This window comes from Rana temporaria, chromosome 5 (genome assembly GCF_905171775.1).
Source record: "Rana temporaria chromosome 5, aRanTem1.1, whole genome shotgun sequence".
NCBI classification, from domain to species: domain Eukaryota; kingdom Metazoa; phylum Chordata; class Amphibia; order Anura; family Ranidae; genus Rana; species Rana temporaria.
The window spans coordinates 72,235,993-72,261,877 of NC_053493.1; positions in this window are offsets into that span (position 1 = coordinate 72,235,993).

Below are 25,885 nucleotides of genomic sequence, written 5' to 3' on the forward strand. Positions count from 1 at the left end.
TTGATTTTGGCGCATCAAAAACAGTATCTGCTGCTCATTTGCCATTACTCTCTTCGTCAGGTTTTTCATGGCAGCTTGTTTCACCTCTAGCTTTTTTAGAACTGTTAGGATATAAGAAAAAAACATTTGGATTTCAAAGACCGTTACGAAAGATTATTTTCAGCCATAAAAATAATAAAGTCTGACTTAAGAGACTCTATGAAAGAGGATCTGGCAGAGGCAATTCTCTTCCTTAGAACTCTACATTGCATTTATTTGCATTTGCTAAGCCTAGAACTACATTTCAAGATTAATATAAACCATTTCTAGGTTTTTCATATTTTTTTTTGGGTTCATTATAGATAAGCTTTGTTTTGGTTCTAAAACAGCCAAATAATGTGGTCTGTATTTTTGAACTGTTAAAGATCATGTTCCTGATGTTTAAGCCTGCTGCTACTATCCAGTCACTTGATTGTTTTCATTGTGTTTGTCTTTTGCTTAAACTGTGCAATACAGTAGACTGTTGGCTTCCCAGCCAGTAGTCCTGTGGTAGTTTGCGTTTCTTTCCCTCAAGGAATCTATAAAATACATTCGCATATTAATACAGAGGAGTCGGAGTCGGGGAGTCGGGGAGTCGGGGAGTCGGAGTCTGAAGTACATAAAACTGAGGAGTCGGAGTCGAAAAATTTATCTACCGACTCCACAGCCCTGCTTTAAATGCTGTCCATTTTTAGAGCTACATTTTATTGTTGAAATTTTATTAATATATGTGCACATATTTACCCTCCTGATTGACGGTATAATTAACCGTCTCATCCTGCTCCTCTTCCTCGTCACCCACTACTCCACCAGAAGTTTCGGGGGGGGGGTGCAGCTCCTCCTCTTGCTCCTCCACAGGAACTGGGGGTGGTGATGTGGATGGCCCTGGCTGCTCCTCCTCATCCCTCTCCTCCTCTTCCACATCCTCCTCCTGCTCCTCCTCTGCGGCCTGTCGCCTTGTGCGCTTGGGGCGCACAGTTGGTAGCGGAGCTCCTATAATAACACAATGTTCATATATTATAAAAATGTTTTCTAATGACGTATGCAAATTCTGTGTACTCTACTGTATTGTATATGAATACAAATTAATTTATATAGACAGTTAACCAATGGGACAATGTTATATTAAAGGGTCTTGTGGGCACTACAGGGGACTGAGCGTGAGCTGGGCTGCCACCATGGTAAAATGAGCTGTTTTTGTCTCCTTTGTTTTGTTCAGACGATCTCATGTTAAAAAAAAGTACTTGATGGAGTACACAGGATTACTATAACAACCCCACGCCTAACACAGGAATTTAGTGGGAATCTATATATATAAAACTCAACGTGTGTGTGCATGTATGTATGTATGTTCCACCATCACGTCCAAACGGCTAAAGATATTTACATGAAACTTGGCACACAGGTTACTTATATGTCAGCCACAAATATAGGATTGGTGGTTTAACCCATACCCACCCCCATTTGCCTTGGTCAGGGTTTTTCTTTAAAGTCCCATTCAACTCTATGGGAAATACATGTTATTTCATAACAGCTGTAGATATTTCGATAACACTTGGTCACATGTTATCTATACATCCACTTAAAGTATAGGATCGTTAATTTATCCCTTAACTAACCCCATTGGTGAGGGTCGGGCTTTTTGTTTAAAGTCCCATGCAAAGCAATGGGAAAAGTATGTTCCCACATAACTTCTGTGTTCCTGTCTGCTGTCCCATGTTTTTTTCCAACAGTACTATGAATACCTTGGCTGGTGGTGATATATGTTACAACAACATGGCGTCTTGGTTAACAACATCTGACCTTACATTAATTACATATGACCTTACATAACTGTCCCCAAGGGACCCGGGCTGGCTCAACGCGATTGCCACTGCGCTGACAAGCCATTCACCTCTGCAGCTAGGGGTTCGGATCCCGCTCTCGGCTACATGTGAATTGAGTTTGGTGGTCTCAGCTCGGCCCCCGGTGGGTGTGCTATGCGAGGTAAGCCTGCGCTTAGTATGCCCACCTCCCTCCCACAAAAACCACCACACTTACACACGCACTCGCAATTGGGTTAACATGCACGCACTCTGACCATGCGGTCTCTAAAAAGAGAGGCGAAGGACTAACGGGGCTGGTTGAGCGGGCAAATCCTCTCACTCCCTTATAGGGAGTCCCTCTGCCCCGTGGGGCTTCGAAGCGGAGCAGGTAGGACGGTCTGTGTGGGAGGACCCCCTCACACCCGCCATTGCCACCCGGGGCATGGAGAAAGGTGGCAGATTACCTCTGGGGGAGGCCTGCCTACTCCCAACTCCTGCAGTCCGGCTCCTCTCTCGAGTACACGCACAAAATACACTTTAGGGGAAAAAAAACATAACTGTGACCAATAACTTACCAGGATGATATTTATTCCGGATACGCCTGACCCGGTTCATCTGGCGCCTCTTCAGGTCGGACCACTTTTTGAGGATCGCCATGCGAGTGTGTTCTTCGCCTAGTTCCTCAATCAGGGAGCTTATAACTCCCTGTTTTTCTTGCTGCCTCCGCAGCTCATCGTATCCTGTTTCCAGGAACTTCTGCAAGATGAAGAACAAAGTATATTGTAATACTTTTGTTGACAGCCTTATGGATATATGACATAAATGTATGCTATTCAACAATTGGAAGCATTCTCGCCTTATTAATCAATGACAGGGGTAACATGACAGATTTTATATACTGCCATTTCGGTCGCCACCTTTTTTACATAAATATAGCAGCCATTATCATTTGCATAATTATGAATATATACTAACTTTTAAACTAGACTAAAATGCAGTTGAAGATAATGAAATAACAGTGGTCAAAATACTTACACAAATCAGCAACTTTTCCTCAGATACAGTGAAATTACTTCCAACCATCTTGCTCTGCGATTGCATTGCGATCATAAAGTTGGAAACTGGCAAGGGTCCAGGAAATGGTCGCGTGTTGTTCGCGTGTTGATTGCGCTGCTTGGACCGAGATGGGTCCATATGGCTTCGGCTGTATGGACCACAGTAACTCTTTTCCCTGTCAGGAGCCTAACGCCCCGGGGGGTCAGAGACGGGACCTTTTCGGAGGACCACTGACGTATGCAACCGTCGCAGTTTTTTGTGATGTCACTCTTTAGGTGTGTGCAAATTTTTCCTTGCACCGGGTGGAGTTTTTGGGTTGTGTTTTGCACGCCACAGGCTTTTCAACAGAAAATAACCAGCTGGAGGCAGAATGGTTGCAAAACACTACGGGTTTGTTACCTAACTCTGGGTTTCAAGACCAGTCCACCTCCAGCTGTTGCAAAACTACTACTCCCATCAGCCACGGTCTGTCAGTGCATGCTAAGAATTTTACTTTTGCTGCATCTAGGGTGCCACAGTTTAGAGACCCGTGCATAAAGGCCTGAAAAATGTGGGCCTGCAGAACTTACAATACTAGAAGTGCCAGCATTCCCAGGCATGCTGGAAGTTGTAGTTCTGCAACATCTAAAGGGCAATATGTATTCGAACGTCCTTGGGCCTTGAGGACACTGAAGTCAGGACGTTCGCATACGTCCTATGTCCAATAAAATGTTAAATTCATTATGCTAAATAACAAGGAAAAGTGCCTAAATACACATTTGCCAACCAGGGTGTCTGCAGCTGTCCAGGCATGCTGGGACTTGTAGTTTTGTAAAAGCAGGAGACACATTTTTTGTGAAATACTAATATCTGATCATATATACTAACTTTTAAACTAGACTAAAATGCAGTTGAAGATGATGAAATAACAGTGGTCAAAATACTTACACAAATCAGCAACTTTTCCTCAGACTTAGTGAAATTGCTTCCAACCATGTTGCTGTGTGATTGCGCTGCGATCATAAGTTGGAAACTGGCAAGGCTCCAGGAAATGGTCGCGTGTTGTTCGCGCAATTGCGCATGCGCGATCGAAAAATCGCAATCGCAATATGTATTTTGGTTAAAATATCATACATATTCGATTTCAGAGTGCTGCTACAGCAGTTTTCGAAATATCTGCAATAAATTTCGCATTCGCATGTTGCGATATTTCGATAAAATATCTGGAATATTCTGAGCCAATCAGAGCGCTCCTCCAGCATATCTCGAAATTGCGCAATAAATATCGCATTCGCATGTTGCGATATTTCGATAAAATATCACGAATATTCTGAGCCAATCAGAGCGCTCCTCCAGCATATCTCGAAATTGCGCAATAAATATCGCATTCGCATGTTGCGATATTTCGATAAAATATCACGAATATTCTGAGCCAATCAGAGCGCTCCTCCAGCATATCTCGAAATTGCGCAATAAATATCGCATTCGCATGTTGCGATATTTCGATAAAATATCACGAATATTCTGAGCCAATCAGAGCGCTCCTCCAGCATATCTCGAAATTGCGCAATAAATATCGCATTCGCATGTTGCGATATTTCGATAAAATATCACGAATATTCTAAGCCAATCAGAGCGCTCCTACCGCAGTTATTAAAAAATCGCAATTATTTTCGCATTCGCAATAGCGAAAAATCGCATTCAATTAATTTCGATAAAATATCACGAATATTCGAATTTAGCGAATATATCTCGAATATTCGAATATATATTCGAGATATATCGCGAAATCGAATATGGCATATTCTGCTCAACACTATTATACACACGTAGATTTGGTTTGAACCTCTAGATGTGGTTCGCTTCCATATCTATATACAGATATTAGTGCTACATTTTTTTTCTTTCTTAATGCACTGTATCCGGCATCCAGTCCCGGTTGCCAGGTGGTATGGACTGCAGTCACGCTGATCGGCTGCACTGAAGGCACTCAAGGCACAGTAGGGACAGATGTGAGGCCACAACCAGACGTGGCACTGTGGGTGTGGCTATGCATTGTGGGACATGCGCGCTACATCATTAGGCCATCATTTTTTATAATTATCCCCCAGTGTGATAATATATGTTTTTCCTTTCTAAAAAAAACTTTCTTAACCTTCTCTGATTGAGCCAAATTCTCCTTCATTTGTGCCTCACATGCTCCCCCTCCCAGACCCTGCAGATCACAGTGGGGTGAGATTTCAGCAACAATGGCAGTGCTATAAATCAAGAAAATATTAGGCAGGGCTGGGTGTGGCCAGGTGCTCACTGACAAGCTCCAGGCCTGTAAATCAGCAGTGACCAAGCTGATTGCAACACTGCCAATCACGGCTGTCACTGGATCTTAAGCCGCTCCCCAAAGGGCCAGGAAGCGCTGGCGCCTAGAGGTCAAAGAAGAATTTCAGGCATGGTAAAATTTTACATAGGTATATTGGTCCAGATACTTCCGTGATCTCGACTTGCTTCCGAGTCCTGTGTTGAGTGGCTGGTCTGATTTATTGTGAACACAGAAGGTCAACTGCTCAGCATAATGCCATTTAAAGAAATGTTTGCATTTTCTGAATAGATGCAAAGCGTCCTCTGACTGAACAAAATAGAGAGACAGGCAGTGAAGTCACAATCTCCACCTCATCCAATCAGAGAACGCTTTGCCGGCCACAGCATGGGACCCAGCATGGGACCCAGAGACAGATAGAGATTACTGGAATAGCGCTGTCTACTTCAGTGATTTCCAGCTTTCACGGGCATGGGCCAGGTATGGTATATGCATATCCCACAACTTTTTGAGATGGGAATAAGGGACACCTATTTACAATAGTATGTAGGCATAAGACACGCACCCCGGCCACACCCCCCTAATTAAGCAAAAAATTTATAAATTGATCAAGCTCAAAAGTGCTTTTTTACCACTATTATTCCATTATGTTGGCTTTTAAAAATTGTAAATGCGGCAATATAGAGATTAGATAAAAAAAATTGCACTGTGAAACACTTTTTGAAATATACAGTAAAAAGTGCATTTTATATACAACTATATAGATCAGACCAAATTGAAGGACAAAAAATTGAGGAGGAAAGATGGACAGAGGGACTTTGTTCCAAGTCAGGGACAGTCCCTCGAAATCAGGGACTGTTGGGAGCTATGTATATTCAATGCCTGGAATTCGTCTTTAATAAAGGTAATGGCAGTGCATTGAGATGCCTTTTAGCTTCTAGTTAAAACATTATTGGGTCTAAGGCTGCATTCACACCTGAGCGTTTTGTCGCCTGAAGCGCGACGCCCCAAAACGCTAGAGGGGAAAAAATACATTATTCTCTATGGAGATGGTTCACATCTCCACTCCAAAACGCCTGACGCCGAACGCCTGAAGCCCAAACAAGTTCTGGACCCTATTTTGTCGCTCGAATTTGGGCGTTTGGGCGTTTTACATTGGTGACCCTAGACCTGTAAAAAATCGCGGTAAAAAACGTTGCTTTTTGTCGCGGCAAATCACGGTAAAAAACGCTGCAAAACGCTACGCTCAGGTGTGAATGCAGCCTTACACAGAAGATCAGATTGTAGTAAGATCTGATGTAATATGACGATCTGACCAAATATGGAGCACATAATGATTGCAGCAAGATCTTTGCTCACTGAGTAATAATAAATCAGAGTCTGAATTCTCTTTTATGGGGAGATCACAATATTTAAGAAAAATCTTGCAGATGTGCACATCACATGAAAAAAAAATCACTTTGGATGGAACAATCTAAAGCTTTCTTATAAGGTTACCTATATTGCTAATGTGCCTACCATTCCATTGTGCCCAGCACTCGCCAGACACATCGCGTATATAAGCCTTGTATTTAATACAACCCTGTCCATTGCAGGGTTCAGCCCTTTTGGACAGGAACACAATTATATATTCAAAGTGGACACTGATATGAGAATTGCTGTAATTATCCTCACAATGTACACGCACTTATAATAAACTGCTAATTGGGAAGTGAAATTGTCAACAGGGCTCCGTATCCTGTATACAGTATCCTTAAAATATTAAGATATTTTATTACATCAATTTCCTAACAATAATTTATTGCAATAAAACAGACACCGAAGGTCCTCTTAAATTGTCTTTTCATAATGAATAAATTTAAACCGGCTAATTAATATATAAACTAGCCCGATTTGTCAAGTTGATTTGTATTTTAGTTAATTGTGAAGGTAATTACCACATGGTCAAATTAACAGCTTTCTGGAAATGACCAAGGCTGGGATTTTATTTCCTTCCTGGGTGAGGAAAATTCATTTTCCCAGCTCTTGATGTGATGCATAAAGGCTATAAATCTGGGTGATTGGTGCAGGCAGAGTCTAAATGGCTTCATATTTCATTTTAGCTTTAATAGAAATATTCATGGGCTGTTTTAATGAAATTAAATTGAGGGGGAGGGTTGGAACTTCTGTTGCTCTTTAAAGGGAAAATACAAAGGTTTAACCATATCCGGACCAAAGGGAACTGTTGATGCCCTCCATTGAAAATCCATTTACACCTTAGTGTCTGTTCACACGCAAGAAAGAAAATAAATTTATCTTGAACCTAATTGGGTTTTTGAAGTGAATACAAGTGAGGGGGCAATTATAGCATTAGTAAATGAAGCTCACTTAGTAAATACTTTGAAAACTGTGTTTCACATCTAATTGTTTTTAGCAAAGAAGTGCAAGGCATGGTAATGTGCAAAAACTGGACCAAGTGCATTTAAAGTGGAGGTTCACCCAGAAATTACAATTTTTAACCTTAGATTGATGCTCATTTTGTCAGGGGGAATCGGCTAGTTTTTTTTAAATCAAAGCTGTACTTACCGTTTTAAAGAGCGATCTTCTCCGCCGCTTCCGGGTATGGTCTTCGGGACTGGGCGTTCCTATTTTGATTGACAGTCTTCCGACAGGTTTCCGACGGTCGCATCCATCGCGTCACGATTTTCCGAAAGTAGCCGAACGTCGGTGCGCAGGTGCCGTATAGAGCCGCACCGACGTTCGGCTTCTTTCGGCTACTCGTGAAGCGATGGATGCGACCGTCGGAAGCCTGTAGGAAGACTGTCAATCAAAATAGGAACGCCCAGTCCCGAAGACCATACCCGGAAGCGGCGGAGAAGATCGCTCTCTAAAACGCTAAGTACAGCTTCGATTTAAAAAAAACTAGCCGATTCCCCTAGACAAAATGAGCATCAATCTAAGGTTAACATTTTTTTTAGGGTGAACTCCCGCTTTAACGTTTTGGTGAGTGCACGTCTCGTGAATTCAGCCGTTTGGATGTGCTTGTAGATGTGAATGATTAGATGTGAATAAGCCCTTAAAGAGGTTTCTGGTTTCCTTCCTTTGGGTAACAGGGCAAACCTAAAGTGGTTGTAAACCTCCAACATATAATATGAACAAAACATATCCTTCTATAGTGTGTACTTGTCTAAATCCGGGCCACTAAGTGTGATTTCTGTCTCCTTCCTCTGCTATCTGCATGAGTCACTTCTGACAAGTTTTCCTGACACCCAGAGGTAAAAAGGTGACAGGGGAGCTCCAGCACACAGCCTGCAATTGACCACCTCAACTCTATTTTTGTGTGCTGAGTAAAGGAGGGGGGGGGGCTTTAAAGGCTAAGTCCACATATGCTCCTGCAGACAATTTCTCCAGCTCTCTGTCCATACCGAGGTCTGGGCTTCCAGTTGGAGAGCTGGAAGAAGTGTTAATAGACTAATGCCGCACACACACGGTTGAAACTTCTGACCAAAAATGTTCGATGTGAGCTTGTTGTTGGAAAATCCGACCGTGTGTAGGCTCCATCGGACATTTGCTGTCGGATTTTCCGACAACAAATGTTTGAGAGCTGGTTCTCAATTTTTCCAACAAACAAAAGTTCTTTTCGGAAATTCCGATCGTCTGTAGCCAATTTCCGACGCACAAAAATCCTATGCATGCTCGGAATCAATTTGACGCATTCTCGGAATCATTGAACTTAATTTTTCTCGGCTTGTCGCGGTGTTGTACGTCACCGCGTTGTTGACATTCGGAATTTCTGATAACATTTGTGTGACCGTGTGTATGCAAGACAAGTTTGAGCAAACATTCCGTCTGAAAAAAATCCACTGTTTTGTATGTCAGAATGTCCGATCGTGTGTATGCGGCATAAGAGTGTGGTGATTTACATGCTCATGTTCCATTCAGAACTATAAGTCTTTCTGCCATGGTGGAAGATGGGACTTGTAGATCATTCATTCTCAGATCTCTGTGAATAAATAATGAGGCTGTGTAAGCTGAGCCTAAATATGGATGAAACATAACATGGTGAAAAAAGTGATGGGTAACCTTTATCATGAAGCTGATGCTTTACTTTGCATTGATAAAGTTTAGGTTTGCTTTAAAGGGGTTGTAAAGGTTTGTTTTTTATTTTCTAAATAGGTTCCTTTAAGCTAGTGCATTGGGTTCACTTACCTTTTCCTTCGATTTCCCTTCTAAATGTTTTTATCCTTTGTCTGTATTTCTCACTTCACAGCGTCTCCCGGCAGGGATGTAGTCCCAAGGGAGGGGGCGAGCACGCTGACTAACCCCCAGCCAGAATGGCTCGGATGATGGGGGCAAGCTTACTGAGGAGAAACAGGAAGTTAGAAATTCAGACAAAGAAAAAAAAATTAGAAGGGAAATCGAAGGAAAAGGTAAGTGAACCAACAATGCATTAGCTTAAAGGAACCTATTTAGAAAATAAAAAACTAACCTTTACAGCCCCTTTAAACTCAACGTGTCAGGTCTAAAAAGATTTTAAAACAACAATAGGGTAAACTGTGGGTACTTTGTGTGGTCTCTGAATGTCCCTGTGTTAATCTTCAAGATGACAAATGTTGGTGGTACCCCTGGTTCCTGGGCACATGCTCTCAACAATAACTCCATTCCTGTCCAAGTCAGTTCTAAAGCCAACGCCTCCTGGAACTAAGACCCACCTCATAATATTGCTTCAGAGCTTCAGTATCTTGAAGAGACTTTGAAATTAGACTGTGAGGGTGGGCTTAGCACCAACCTGGGCAATAAGCCCACCCCCACAGGATCCTGTGTATGGCATACATATAACACATGGCCAGGATCCAGTGACTGCCGAGGCACAGAGAATTTAATTTGAAGAATAACACAGTACGCTTGTGGTTTAGAAGTATTGTTAGTTTAGAAAAGTGTTAGGCAAGTTTTAGTTTAATAGAGAACAGTGATAGTTTGGTCACGTTTAATTAAATGATATGTATTATGAGTGTTATTAATAATTTATACATTTTATAGCTCTTAAACTTATTCTGTAGCAAATCACAAAATGGAAGCACAAGAAATAATAAAATATAACAATGAAAGACATTATAAAATCACGTCTACACACTGTAAATGAAATAAGAAATGGAAGATGTAAGGGACAAGTACACCAGAACAGGATTCCCACCCATGGCACACAATCCATCCAGCAATGGCTGCCCATTCTTTCTAATTAGAATTGATTTTCAAATTGCAACTTTCAGTGTGCAATACTGCTAAATCACAAAACAGAACAAATATAAAAAATATGCACATAACCTGACAATATATAGTATAATTTTATGGGTTCTGTCCTATGGGCATTTTTCAAGCCCTAAACAACAAAACTCAAGAGTCACAAGTCAACACTGACCTGTCCATGGTCATCCAGTTAGACACAGAGAGTAAAAAAACAGAATATATAAATGATACGTGTATTACTCTTTGATTATAATTTAGCAGTGTTCCTATTACAATAACATATGACCTTATGTTTTTAACAATTATTTCCAACTTGATTAAAGGATTTCTATAAAGAAGAGGATCCTTATTGCGTCAGCAATATTTCAAAGGAATCTCTGCCTCAAAGCTGAACTCAAGGCAATCAGCTATTTAATAAGCTGAAATAAATATATTCAAATTCAGTTCTACTGAATTTTTTGGGGTGCAGCTTTTTATATAGTTATTGTTTCACTTATTTATTTATACATATTGGCGCAAGATCCTTACCCACTGAAATACATATATGGTTACCGTGTTATCTGTCGAAGGATTTGTATTTCTATTTAGCCAGTCCTACAATTTATACAGACCTGCTGGACTATAAAGCCAGATCACTGACTGCACTTTTGTCTACAGCAGTTTAGCAACAAAGCCTAGTCACATCCTTGCTCAACTAGATAGTGAAGGAGCAGTAGAACACTCCTGAGGTCATCATGCTGCTCTTTTCTCCTGTCAGCATATTCCCTTTTAGCACATATGCATGCAGCACAGCCTGATCAGCTTCTAGTGCTCTCCCTCCATGGGAGGGCTGGGCTGGGGGGCAGGGTGGAAATTGCCTCCCAGGCCTCCCTAACTTATGTTCAAAATGCCCGCTACCATTTTATTTTTTATTCTGGTCTTGGAAGTCGGGCCGACCACTAGCTGTTGCATTCCAGGAGTTGTAGTCCACGCTGAAGCTCCCGGTGGGTGGAAAACAGAGCAGCGCAGAGGAGTAGGCAGAGGCAGGGCATGCCAGGGAGTCGGGACGCAGGGCTTCAGGGCTGGGCACTGGCTGCAACTTGACCCCAGGACCAGGAGCATTACCCCCCAGGAGACCGTGGCGTGCAAGGACCTGCTGAGATGAGATCACTGAGGTAAGAGACCCTGACCCCCATCTCCCCCCCATACACCCCATGTAACCTGCCCCAGTGATCAGGCTTCATTGATGGGCACTGGAGTTGGCTGCCCTGATGGGCACTGGTGAGGCTGCATTGAAAAACCAGATGGGCCATGGATGATGAGCTGATTCAGCGGTTCAATGGGCCACTTGACTGGACTTGCCTCCCAGGCCTAAGGCTGCCAGCCCTCCCCTGTCTCCCTCCATCTGAGTCCAGTCTGAGTGCTGCTGTGCAGTGGATGACAAGAGTGAGAACATCATGACAGATTCAGTACTTACACCAGTCCTATATCAAAATACATTGATGTTTTTATTTAAAACATAACTGCATTAATGCACATTGTTTTATATCTTTATGATATTCACCTTTAAAAATGCCTTAGAACATTTATTCAAGGACATTTCTCTGAACATGATGGCATGATGTCTTTTTTTATTGGTAGTATTGTATCTTTTGTGTTACTCTAATATAAATTGGTTGTACCCACAATGCAGATTTCTTTCTTACCCTTCCTTTAACTTGGGAAAAAGATTAAACAGAAAAAAATATTCAAAGGATATGCTTATTATTAAAATAGCTTTGTTGATATGTGTTACATTCACAAGAGTTATCTCTGTTTCTATTTTAAGTGTTAAAATGTTAAAATTTGCCAATTCTTTCATTTCGAAATGTTCAAATCGATAAATGTTTTAATCAAATGTTAAATTGTTTATGATTTTAATGCAGCAAAGTGAACAAACAAAAGACAAATCTTCATCAAATGATTACAATGACTCTTTAAATCACGCTTAACACAAACATTATTATTTGGAAATGGTACTCTAATAACACACACAGTCTTTGATTTCGGCATTATGTGTAGTTAGAATTAGACTGGAGTTCAATGTAAAATTTTTATTCAAATTTCAGTCCAAATTTTGGATGAATTTCATTACGTTATTTGGAGCATTCAGTAAAATTTGTTTATATTGTAATTCGGGTATTCTGACATATCCAAATCTCAAAATAATGAAAAATTTGTCTGAATAAATAATTCGGAATGAAACGAACCGCACATGTCTAATAATAAATGCAAAATGGAAAGAAAAGGGAAAACAAGGGGAAAAAAGGCGTATGCCACGGCCTACTCGCAGTCATCTCAGGGGAATATTCACTTTTTTATACAGATAGAATTTTTATTTGGTGATATTTGATAACCACTGGATGTTTTGCTATATAAGGGAAAGATGGATAATAAAACAATATTGCCTTACTTTCTGTTATAGAACATATTAAATAATGCTCCCACCCCATACATTGAATCTGATGCTGTGGGCCCCTTCCTTTCTGTAATCCTTTTTCCTCCCCTTCCTCCATTGGGACAAGAAGTGGACAAACATGCAAACATGCAGTGTTTACACATTTGATCGCTTTGATTTGCTGATACAGCAATCACAAGTTACAGAGCCACTCTGGTAGTCTCTGCACATTTTGCCTGTGATGTGTGCGGTCTAATGACAGCTTGATTACAGGCATTCAAAAGCCATACTGGCCACCTGCGTGTGTTTTCTGCAGCACCATTTATTAACTCCAAAAATTAAGTCTGAATTTTTTTTTAAATGATGTGGTAGTAAAGTGGTTAAACTGGAATAATAATATTTTGTTAGTAAAGACTAGAATCCAGTAATTATTTATGGAAAAAAAGTAGAAAGGACACTCCTATAGCAACATCCGTATGAGGATTAAATCTAAAAGATAAAATTGGGCATATGATAGCCACAAAGGTCAGACTTTAAAGGCAACATGGGCAGTGGGGGATATATAAAAATATATTTATTTATAACAATACAATACAAAGCAAAAAAGGGATAAAGAGTTACAAACATGTACATAATACACAACAAAAATGAGCATGCATAGTGTACATAGTAGTGAGTAGTAGTGAGCCCCACTGTCCATGTTGCCTTTAAAGTCTGACCTTTGTGGCTATCATAGGCCCAATTTTTTCTTTTATATCCAGTAATTACTTACAGAACCATTTCTGAATTCCTAATTGCCCAAATAAAAAATTAGCACACCAAATATGAATTGGAATATTTACAAGCAATAACAAAGTAGAATGTTTTAGTGGTTATGGTAGTAGACGTAGTAAATTTTCTTTTGGTGTATTATAGATAAAACATTTTTCATTTCAGACAGAGTAGGAAAGGGTTTAATCTCCTGTCAGTTTATTTTGTGTTTTCTGTGTGGGGAGGTTTCCCTTCACTTACTTTTCCAAAACCAAAGTGAGAGGAAATTTCTCTAAAGTAAAGCTAGCCATAGATGGATCAAAATGTGGCCCGTTCAGCAAGGACTAGCCAAAGTCCATGTTTGGCAACTGCAGTTGAACAGAAGTTGATCTACTGATCAGCCACCCTGTTGGATAAAAGCCGCTTGATCAACTTCTGCAGCCAATGGCTGCAGCTCTGATCTATATATTCTGACAGCTATGGAGTCTCCCCACTGTCAGAATACAATAGTGCAGCGGAGAGGATTCCCCCTGGAATGTGGGGATGGGGGAATCAGTTAAGTATTTTTTATTCAGCCTACAGGCTGAACCCAAAAAATCTTAAAGGATTAGATCACTTTTTTGTAAAAAAAAATTACAAATGCACATATTTTTACAGATAAAACAATGTACATTATTATTTTTTTACATTGTAGTATTTAAAGCATTGCACCCACGTTCAGCAGACCGCATGCCTACTGCAGGCACTCAGTAAGCTGTCTGCCCGTACCTCCGATACAGGCAGGCAGTTACTGAATGGCAGGAAATGGTCTATGAGGATGCTCACCAGTAGTGTTGCTCACGAATATTCGCATTGCGAATATTCATTACGAATATGGCATATTCGAATATTCGCGAATAACTCGAATTTCGCGGCCAAAATTCGCTATTCCGAATATTCGTATTTTTTCAAATTTATTTTTAAAACAGATCACATCCTATCGACGTCTAAAAGCATTGCTGGTATGATTAGAGACCCTGGGCCGAGTAGCTAAGCTGAGGCGATCCTTTTATGTTGCCGAATATTCGCAATCTCGAATATTCGATTTCCGAATATTCGTGAATACTTTCTCCGCCCTTCTTTTGCATCAGAGCCAATCAGAGTTCTCCTACCACAGTTGTCAAAATTTCACAATCAATTTCGCATTCGCATTAGCGAAATTTCGATAAAATATCACGAATATTCGCGAATACTTTCTCTGCCCTTCTTTTGCATCAGAGCCAATCAGAGTTCTCCTACCACAGTTGTCAAAATTTCGCAATCAATTTCGCATTCGCATTAGCAAAATTTCAATAAAATATCACGAATATTCGCGAATACTTTCTCCGCCCTTCTTTTGCATCAGAGCCAATCAGAATTCTCCTACCACAGTTGTCAAAATTTCGCAATCAATTTCGCATTCGCATTAGCGAAATTTCGCAAAAAAATTTTTTTGATAAAATATCACGAATATTCGATTTTAGCGAATATTTCACGAATATTCGTCTATATATTCGTGATATATCGCGAAATCAAATATGGCGTATTCCGCTCAACACTACTCACCAGAGCCTTTGCAGTCTATTCAGAACTTCAAGCTGCCGGCCACAGAGGCCGAGGGTACTTGTAGTCTAGTTTATTCAAAGGAAACTCTAAATGAATTATGCGGCCGTGTGGGCAGAGCCCCTCACCGTCACTCTGTTCTCAAATTGTGACAGCGGGTGCAGGGAGAAGATCCCCTGTCACAAAGCAGCGAGCAGGCAGTCGGGTGGTGGGTCACTAGGAGCATTTTACATCTTACACCCTAAATATGGGTGTAACATGTAGCATGCTCCTGAAGTTAAACCTAGCATTGAACCATGTATGGCCAGCTCAGGGGAAATTCACCTATTAGTTGTCACTGGAACATGTACCCCCATTGGAGGATTTACTCTCACATCTTGTTCTTGTGACAACTGTAAGATTTCGATTTTTCATTACTTTCTATCTCAGGGTCACCAGGGCAATTGTAACAGGGTTCTTATTCTTTCCTACTCTGCCAAAACTAAAAACAAAAAATGGGCTTTACATGCACATTATTTCACATTATATTCACTATGTACAATAGGTGTCTATATTAGGACACAACTGTTGTTCCAAGTTACTAGTAGTTATAGTGCGTCAGTAATCATTTTATTGACTCCAGGGGATAATAGTCAACAAGTCAGTAGATTAAGTCATAATCCTCCAATCCATACATTATCCCCCTGACAAACACTGCAAAGGGGATTAAAGAACGTCTGAACAGTGGCTGACATTAGAAAGCTCCTATATAAACATGCAATCTATGAAAACAGATCACTGCACTATAGTATATTACATATATAGGTGTGCTAATTATCATAAACAGCATTAGGCTGCATTTACACCTGACGTCTTGAAGCTTGAAGCTCAAAAATGCTGGAGGAGGAAACAAATCGATGATTTTCTATGGAAATGGTTCCCATCTCAACTCCATGTCGTCTGAAGCCAAACGCCTGAAGCTTAAACAAGTTCTGGAGCTTTTTTGTCGCTCAAATCGGGCAGATTTGGGCGCTTTTGGCACGTTTCTATTCTCATAAAAATGAAAGGAAATGTGCGTGTTTTTGTGTGTATTCGTACGTTTTGTATTGCGTTTTTGCACAATTTTCCGCTCAAATTATTATTTTTTTAAATAAAATTGTAATAATATATGAATAAGTGTAAAATAAATTTACAAATAACTAAAAGTCATCATAAATAAGTAAACTAAATAAATAATATGTAATAATACATTAATAAATAATAATTAACCTTAAGACATTAAACTTTTAATGCATTATTATTATTTTAGTTATTATTATTAATAACAATAAACACCCAAACTCGAACAAAAAATACATTAATAATAATAATAATAATAATAATAATAATAATAATAATAATAATAATAATAATACATTTTGTGTTAAGGTTAGGGTGTTTAGATATTTACTATTATTTTTTTAAGGGGTAAGGGTTAAAGTTAAGGGTTAATTATTTATTGATTGTTACTTAGTATTAATTTATTCAATTAATTTATTTTTTATTTATGATTTTTATTTATTTGTGTATTTATTTTACATTTATTTATTCATTTATTATTATTCATATAATAATAAATAAAATAAAAATAAATAAATTAATAAATAATTCTAACCCTAACTGACCTTGAACCCTTTACCCTAACGAATAAACGTTATAATAAATGATTAATAATAATAAAAGAAGAAATGAAAGCTAATGGAAAAGCTAAAAAAGCTGAAATACCTAGCAACAAATGAGGCAACAGATATTAGTCCAAAGCCCAAAAATGAAGCATAAAAACAAAGCAGTACTGAGGCCCACATTGCATAGAGAAGCACAGAGATGCAGTGGATGGGGTATGTAATCGAAAATAAAAACATGATAGATGTAAGTTATAGTATAGAATGTGTTCCATTGTCAGAACTCACCGTATCATCAAATCACATCACCTGCAAACTTTTTGTACCTTAAAGCCTCGTACACACGATCAGTCCATCCGATGAGAACGGTCTGAAGGACCGTTGTCATAGGTTAACCGGTGAATCGGACTGATGGTCGGTCGCGCCCACACACCATAGGTTAAACAACCGATCGTGTCAGAACGCTGTGACGTAAAACCCAACGACGTGCTGGAAAAAATGAAGTTCAATGCTTCCAAGCATGCGTCGACTTGATTCTGAGCATGAGTGGATTTTTAACCGATGGTCGTGACTACTAACGATCGGTTTTGACCTATCAGTTAGGAATCTATCGGTTAATTTTAAAGCAAGTTGGCTTTTTTTTTAACTGATGGTTAAATAACCTATGGGGCCCACACACGATCGGTTTTGACCGATGAAACCGATCCATCAGACTGTTGTCCTCTGTTTAACCTATCGTGTGTACGAGGCCTTAGATATGTCACCTGTCATTTTATCACAAAACATTTTATAATAATCCTGCTCCATCCAGATTTTTTATTTTTGGTTTAGGGTAGAATGAAGAAAGGTTAGAATCTATATCAGATTTTTATTGCAGTCTGGAAGTGTTGGGAAATCTCTGATACAGGGTCACAGGCACAATTAAAATTCCATTCATTAATTTTTAGTAAAATGGGAAAGGGTTAAAAATGCTTTTAGGGCTGAGCGTGCCTTCCTGATCTTGTGCAAACCATGGCCTCCATTTATTATACTGTATGAGCATTATAGGAAATGGGGGAAATTCATTCCTTTTTTTTAGGGGTCACAGACAGCAATAAATGCCAGACAGGAATTAGAAAAATAGAGAAAAATCTGGATGACATTAGAGTTTAAGTTAGTCGCTAAGTTGCCCTGAAGAAGATTACTCTGCGAAGCCCCGAAACACTTGCTGCTTTAACCTATGTGACATCACGTGCTTTGAATTAATCATAAAAGTACAATTTCATGAAAGTACAGTGCTGGTGACTTCCTTCTCTGTTATAGGCCTTAAGGCCATTGAACATGTAGTGGGGTTGACTTTACAGATGAGAAAAATGGAGATGCTCATTATGTGGAGAGGTTGATGTGTTTGGCCATCCAAGGGGAGTTTAGAGGTAATTGCTAATGAGGTGGAGGATTTTCATAGGTTGTTATCAGAGAGGCTGTCACATGTAGTCATCAGTTCAGGAGGTTGTGCAACTGCTAAAGGCTCAACGGTGAGTAAAAGGTAATTGGTCCAGGGGGTAGCTGCTAGTCATCAGTCTGGGTAAATCATGGGTTATCATCTGTCCATGGGTGCTCATAATGCTCAAAAGGTAAATGGTTAAAAGGATAGTTTGGAGGTGGACATTGCTTTGGGAAGACACTGGTTCTCATCAACAACGTGGGGAGGTGGAGTGTCCTGGCAGTGAAATTGTAGGTGCTGATCAGTCCAGATGGGTCACAGCTACTGGCCTGTTACAGACAGCACTGCTGAACAGAGTCTCCTCTGTCTCCAATGCTGGAGAGAGACACCTTTGTTAAGCCTCATACACACGATCGGACTTCCAACTGACTTTTCCGTGGATTTTGCTCCGAAGGGCATTGTCCATGAACTTGGTATGCATACACACGGCAGGACTTTTTCAGCCAAAAAACACGAACGTAGAGACGTATTAGACGTACTACATGGTTTTTCTGCTCTGTACCGACACCCTTTGGGCAACTTCTGCTATTGTTGTCTGATCTTTAGAATTGGTTCTGAGCATGCGTGTTTGTACTTTAGCCCGATGAACTTGTGTACACACGATCGGATTAGCCGACATAGGACATTTGTTGCCGCAAAGTTTGTCTGTTCTCACATCGAACATTTGTCTGATGAAAAAGCAAAAAAGTTTGTGCGATAGAGTGTACACACGGTCAGATTGTCCACAAAAACAGGTCCGTCGGACAATTGTTGTCAAAAAGTCCAATCATGTGTATGGGCCTTAAGACTCCCATGCCGGAAAGAGACTATACTGATAGATAGCCTTATTGAATTGAGACTGCCCTAATCGAATGCCATGTTGGATAAAGACTGCTTTGTAAGCGCTTTCAATGTAAGGGAGTTCTCTGTTAAAGACTCCATTGTGGCAGAGAGATAATCTTGTTAGAGAGAGAATTTTCCTGTGAGACACTGCCTTGTTGTAAAGAGACAGGCTTATGGAGAGGAGATTGTCATGTTCAATACTGCCCATTAGAGACTGCCCTGGTTGATATTACCACTGCTCTTCCTTACTAATGTCATTGTCTCATTAACAGAACTTTACATATAGTCTTTTCTCCTGGCAAAGTCCATTGTCTCTTCTCTGAAAGTGACCTATTGAGTCAAATGGTGGGACCATTGGGTGTCTGGAAATGTTGGGTTTAAGTGGAGTTTGTGGAGGCCAATCTACCAGTCAAAGTAGAATTTTGATCAGATTCAAAGTATGGGTGTCAGGGCTGAGCTCAGCCCTTCCTTCTCTGAGCTGGCCGCTCAGATGTCGGTTAATTGCCAGCTCCTATCTCTCCAGGTGACTCACCCGTTGATGATATCCTGCTCGTCAGTCCTGCCTACTTAAGCCATCCTGCGCAGTTGTTCTCTGCCTTCGCCTTGGTCAACATCACAGAGACTATCTCCTGCGTTCCTGTTGAAGACTTGCTTGGCTGATGTTCCTTTTGGCTCTAGATCCTGCTTACTGTTCTACTACGTTTATCTCTGGATCCATGACATTTGGCTTGGCAGACGATCCGATCTGTTTCCTGAACTCTGGCTATGTTTTGACTAAGCTTACTCTGTTTATCTTTTTATTATAATTAAACAAGTGTGAGTTAACTGTACTTCTGTCTCTGTCTGATTCATGGTTTTTGACAATGGGAGAGTGTCCTGCCTATGGTGGACAGATATGCCTAAAAATGAGGAATGATATGAATGGGCAGGTGGTTAACCCCTTCGATGCCAGTGTAATTTTCACAGTAATCAGTGCATTTTTATAGCACTGATCGCTGTCAGAATGACAATGGTCCCAAAAATGTGTCCGATGATCGCCGCCATTACTAGTAAAAAAAAAAAAATATTAATAAAAATGCCATAAAACTATCCTCTATTTTGTAGACGCTATAACTTTTGCGCAAACCGATCAATAAACACTTATTGCGATTTTTTTTTGCCAAAAATATGTAGAAGAATACGTATCAGCCTAAACCGAGGAAAAAAAGTTTTTTTGGGGGATATTTATTATAGTAAAAAATATAGAATTTTTTTCAAAATGTTCGCTTCATTTTTGTTTATAGCGCAAATGGTGATCAAATACCACCAAAAGAAAGCTCTATGTGTGGGAAAAAAAGGACGCCAATTTTGTTTGGGAGCCACGTTGCACGACCGCGCAATTGTCAGTTAAAGCAATGCAGTGCCGTATCGCAAAAAGTGGTGTGGTGTTTGACCAGCAAAATGGTCCGGGGCTTAAGTGGTTAAGGAACAATTGTTTGTCCAATTTTCTTATAGTGTGTGCTGGCCTTTACTTTACCACAGGATGCCCTCTTTCTCAATCATTACTAGTCTACATTCAACAAGACTGGCATGAGGGACATTCCCTCCCGTTAGCCCCTTTAGTGTGCTTCTTCAGTTTTGGCAACAATCAGTGTTCAACAAGGGGAACAACCAAATGGAAATGGCGAATGCCAAGACCAAACATTGGACCTTTAAGTAACACATTTTCATATTTAAGTAGAATGTACATCTAATTAATCTTGGCCAAGAATGGCCACATTACCGTCATTTCTACTGAAATTCTCCTGAGCAGTTCTGCAGCTTAATGAGGCTGATTGGTGACTTGTTGATTTCCCTTGAGCAAATAAGCCTTTGATGCAGTCCCTGGGAGAGTGGTTAGCTGATGAATTGACAAAATCTAATCAGCTTTATTGGGAAACAGGTTAAGGGCAACCGAGTGTCAATAATTCTCGTTCTGACCCCCTCATCCATTAAATGGAGCTGGCTCATTGCAGCCTGGAGACCCTTAGCATTCTGCTCTGAAATTGCTTTCATAAACTCACCATTATTAGCAGTCAGTGGGGAAGGCTCATTTAGTCTGAACATCCGAGCGATGTCACATCTATCATGTGCCTTTATGTATCATTTGCTCATTTGCTGAATGTCTCTCCGTAACGTTTTTGGCAAAATGACTGGCCCCTTGCCTCCAGTTTACTCTGTTTTGCTGATCTGGACAGTAGATTCATTATTTTCTTGTTTTGCGGAGCCCCGACAAATGGAAATGCCAGCTTTTAAAACAATTGCTGTTGAAATTTCACCTAAATTAAATTTAGCTTGTATGTTTGAAGAGGTAGGTTGGCCATAGACAGAGGTGTATTTAGGTTTTGTGCTGCCCTAGCCCTGACTAAACTCATGCGCCCCCTAATTTAAATATGACCCACCCCTTCCTGTTTAAGACACGTCCTATCATCTGTAAACCACACTCATTCAACTTTAGGCTCCACCTTTCCCTTTTAGAGCTCCGCCTCTTCCTCTCTGTACATTAGCACACTCATGCACCAATTACTCCATACTTACATCACACAATCCAGTTGCAGTTGGCTCCTGTCTAAATTGTTGCCCTTACCATGTGTATGTATGAATGCGAGTTAGGGACTTTAGATTGTAAGCTCCTTGAGGGCAGGGACTGATGTGACCTCTGTACCCTCCCCGCACCTCTGTACCCTCCTCATACCTCTGTACCCTCCCCGTACCTCTGTACCCTCCCCGCACCTCTGTACCCTCCTCATACCTCTGTACCCTCCCCGCACCTCTGTACCCTCCCCGCACCTCTGTACCCTCCCCGTACCTCTGTACCCTCCCCGCACCTCTGGTATGACATGCACCAGGTTTGGCCAATCACCGGCCGTTTAATGCGGGCATCAGTCGCTCCCTCCCCCTGGCCAAGTACACCCCATGTATACACGCTACAGGCCGCCGCGCTGGCGGCTACATTTTTTGAGGGAGCCAGAAGGCGGCCGCGGGAGCCGATTAAATAAAAGGACGGATCGTTTTTTTCCGTGTGGGGGGCGGCTTTGGTGCCCGTGCCGCCCCCCGCAAATTGCCGCTCTAGGCCTAGGCCTTGTCGGCCTAGGCCAAGATACATCCCTGGCCATAGATGAGCAGATGTGTGGGGACTCCCCATCCTTAAAAGGGCCCCCTTCTCAGCAAATGTTCTCAACAGTCTGGAACATTTGTGTGGGCAATCAAAAGCATGTTTGATATTCAGAAGTACTGGTTGATGTCCACTGGTGTAGCCCTAAAACCTGTCTTGCATACACACGGTCACACAAATGTTGTCGGAAATTCTGAACGTCAAGAACGCAGTTAGGTACAACACTACGACGAGCTGAGAAAAATTAAGTTCATTGATTCCGAGCATGCGTTGAATTTTTGTGCGTCGGAATTGCATACAGACGATCAGAATTTCCGACAAGAACTTTTGTTGTCGGAAAAATTGAGAGCCAGCCCTCAAACATTTGTTGTTGGAAATTCCGACAAATGAGGGACAAATGAGGAGGAAAGAGGGACAGAGGCACATTGTTCTGAATAAGGAACAGTCCCTCAAAATCAGAGACAGGTGGGAGCTATGTATTCATTGTTATTAGTCCTTGCCCCCAAGGAGCCTACAAATTAAGGTCCCTATAACACTTCAGCCCCGGAAGATTTGGCTGCTTAATGACCAGGCCATTTTTTGCGTTATGGCACTGCGTCGCTTTAACTGACAATTTAACGGTCGTGCAACGATGTACCCCCAAAAAATTGTGGTATTTGATCACCTCTGACTCTGAGGTTTTTCATTTTTGCGCTATAAACAAAAAAACACAATATTTTGTACTTTTTGCTATAATAAATATCCCCAACTTTTAAAAAAAAGCAAATTTTTTCCTCAGTTTAGGCCGATTTGTATTCTTCTACATATTTTTGGTAATAAAAATCACAATAGGTGTATATTGATTGGTTTACACAAAAGTTATAGTGTCTACAAACTATTGGAAAGATTTATGACATTTTTATGGCATTTTCATTATAATTTTTTTTTTTTACTAGTAATGGCGGTGATCTGCGATTTTTATCGGGACTTTGACATTATGGCAGACACATCGGACACTTTTGACATATTTTTGGGACCATTGACATTTATACAGCGATCAGTGCTGTAAAAATGCACTAATTACTGTGTAAATGTCACTGGCAGGTAAGGGGTTAACGCTATGGGCGATCAAGGGGTAAACTGTGTTTCCTGGGAGGTGTTTCTAACTGTAGGGGGATGGGAGTAACTAGAGGAGATGACAGATTGTTGTTCCTAGCTAGTAGGAACACACAATCTGTCTCTGCTCAGCTCACAGAACAGGGATTTGTGTGTTTACACACACGTTCCTGTTCTGCCACCGGCCCCATGCATTGGGTACCCCGTAGTACAGCTGGTGCGCGCGCCTGATATCCCCGCTTAAAGGGCCAACATTATAATGCAGTATAATGACGGTGGCTGGTCGGCAAGCGGTTAAGGAGGAACCAATAAACCAGACATTTTCAACCAGGGTGCCCAGGTACTCTGGGGTGCCTTAAGGTTTCTTCATGGGTGCCTTGGCAAAATGCCTAAAAATGTATTAAAAATTGTATACAAGCCAGAAGGTGGATCAAGTTTGCCTTTTAGTTACACAAAGCACCGGGTTTACATTATGAACCATTACAAATTTCTAGATACTGGCCCCCTAACATAAGGTGACCAGATTTTTAAAATGAAATCAGGGGACAGATTTTTAAAATGAAATCAGGGGACATATTTTTAAAATGAAATCCGGGCACAGATTTTTTTCTAACTTTTTTCCCACCCAGCTACTACTGGGTGGGGAGCTGAGGAAGATCACTCTATCAGTGAAGGCAAGGAGATAAACAGGCAGGCGGCTGGCCGGGACTTGAGCCAAGATATTCCCTCCACTCATGATCATCAGAAAGGGGCACAGGTAATGGAGAAAAAACACACACCCCTAAACGAGTGGCAGAGCGGGGGGGGGGGGGGGGGAATTCAGATTAATTTTTTTTATTCTGCACTGACTGTCTTTGAAATTGCCCCAGCCCCTGTTCAAATTCAATCCGGGAACAAAACCGGGACAGACTTGGTTCGGGGACAGTGCCCTCAACCTGAAGACTGTCCCCGGAAACCGGGGATGTCTGGTCACCATAGGTGTGCACAGCCTATAGCATTAGGGTGTGCACCCCAAAGCTCAAACACATTTGCATGTATGTGCATGTGTATATATACTGATGGTGTCAATAAGGTAGTGGATGGTGTTAGTACTTTTTATTTTTATTTATTTAATTTTTTATTATTTAAAAAATATATATATATTATTTTTTTATTTTTTAGGAGCCCCATTAGAGGGCTTTAGTGAAATATCAGGGGTCTAAACACTGGGAATCTGCACCACACGGGGTGATTAGGGTGTGCCCAGGCACGCCTATGCTGGTCACCCTATCCTAACAACCAATGACATCATCAGTTAATAAGGAAGATGTCTGTTGCCTCCAAAGCACCCTTGTTTGACCCTCTTGTGCTGCCCCCCCCCCCCCCAGGACTGGGGTGACATTAGCTGACTAATGGAGAGAAATTAAGGGAGAAGAGAAACATTGGAATACTAGTCAGCACCAGTGTGCAAAAGTGTATTTGCTTTGGAAGAATAAATCACCTGTAACGTTGAGTGTCCTACGTGTGTGGATGTTGCGGCATTCTGTAAAGCTATTAGAATCGTTTTTTACATTTTATAATGGGGTGCCTTGAGATTGTCTATAATTTTAAATGATGCCTCGACTGAAAAAAAGGTTGAGAAACACTGCAATAAACTTACCAGCAGTAGTGGGGTTTCCCCTCACTTCCTGTATAGTGGCCCTTCAAGAGTGGTCGGATCTGATGCCGCGTACACACGATCATTTTTCGTCATGAAAAAACTAAGTTTTTAAAAAATGTCATTTAAAATGATCGTGTGTGGGCTTCACATCATTTTTCGGGTTCTGAAAAACGACAAATTTTTATTTTTGCATGCTGCATTTTTTTACGACGTTTTAAACAATGTCGTTTTCGGGTTGTAAAAAATGATTGTGTGTGGGCTAAAACGACGTTAAAGTGGAGGTTCACCCAAAAACTTAATTTTTAACATTAGATTGAGGCTCATTTTGTCAAGGGGAATCGGGTGTTTTTTTAAAAATCGAAGCAGTACTTTAGAGATAGATCTTCTACGTTTTAGAGATAGAGATTTAGAGATAGATCTTCTCCACCGCTTCCGGGTATGGGCTGCGGGACTGGGCGTTCCTATTTTATTGACAGGCTTCCGACGGACGCATACATCGCGTCACGATTTTCCGAAAGTAGCCGAACGTCGGTGCGCAGGCGTTGTATAGAGCTGCACCGACGTTCGGCTTCTTTCGGCTACTCGTGACGCGATGTATGCGACCGTCGGAAGCCTGTCAATCAAATAGGAACGCCCAGTCCCGAAGACCATACCCGGAAGCAGCGGAGAAGATCTATCTCTAAAACGGTAAGTACTGCTTCGATTTAAAAAAAAAAACACCCGATTCCCCTTCACAAAACGAGCATCAATCTAAGGTTAAAAAAAATTTTCGGGTGAACTCCCGCTTTAAAAACCCGCGCATGCTCAGAAGCAAGTTATGAGACTGGAGCGCTTGTTCTGGTAAAAACTACCGTTCGTAATGGAGTAAGCACATTCATCACGCTGTAACAGACAGAAAAGCGCGAATCGTCTTTTACTAACACGGAAT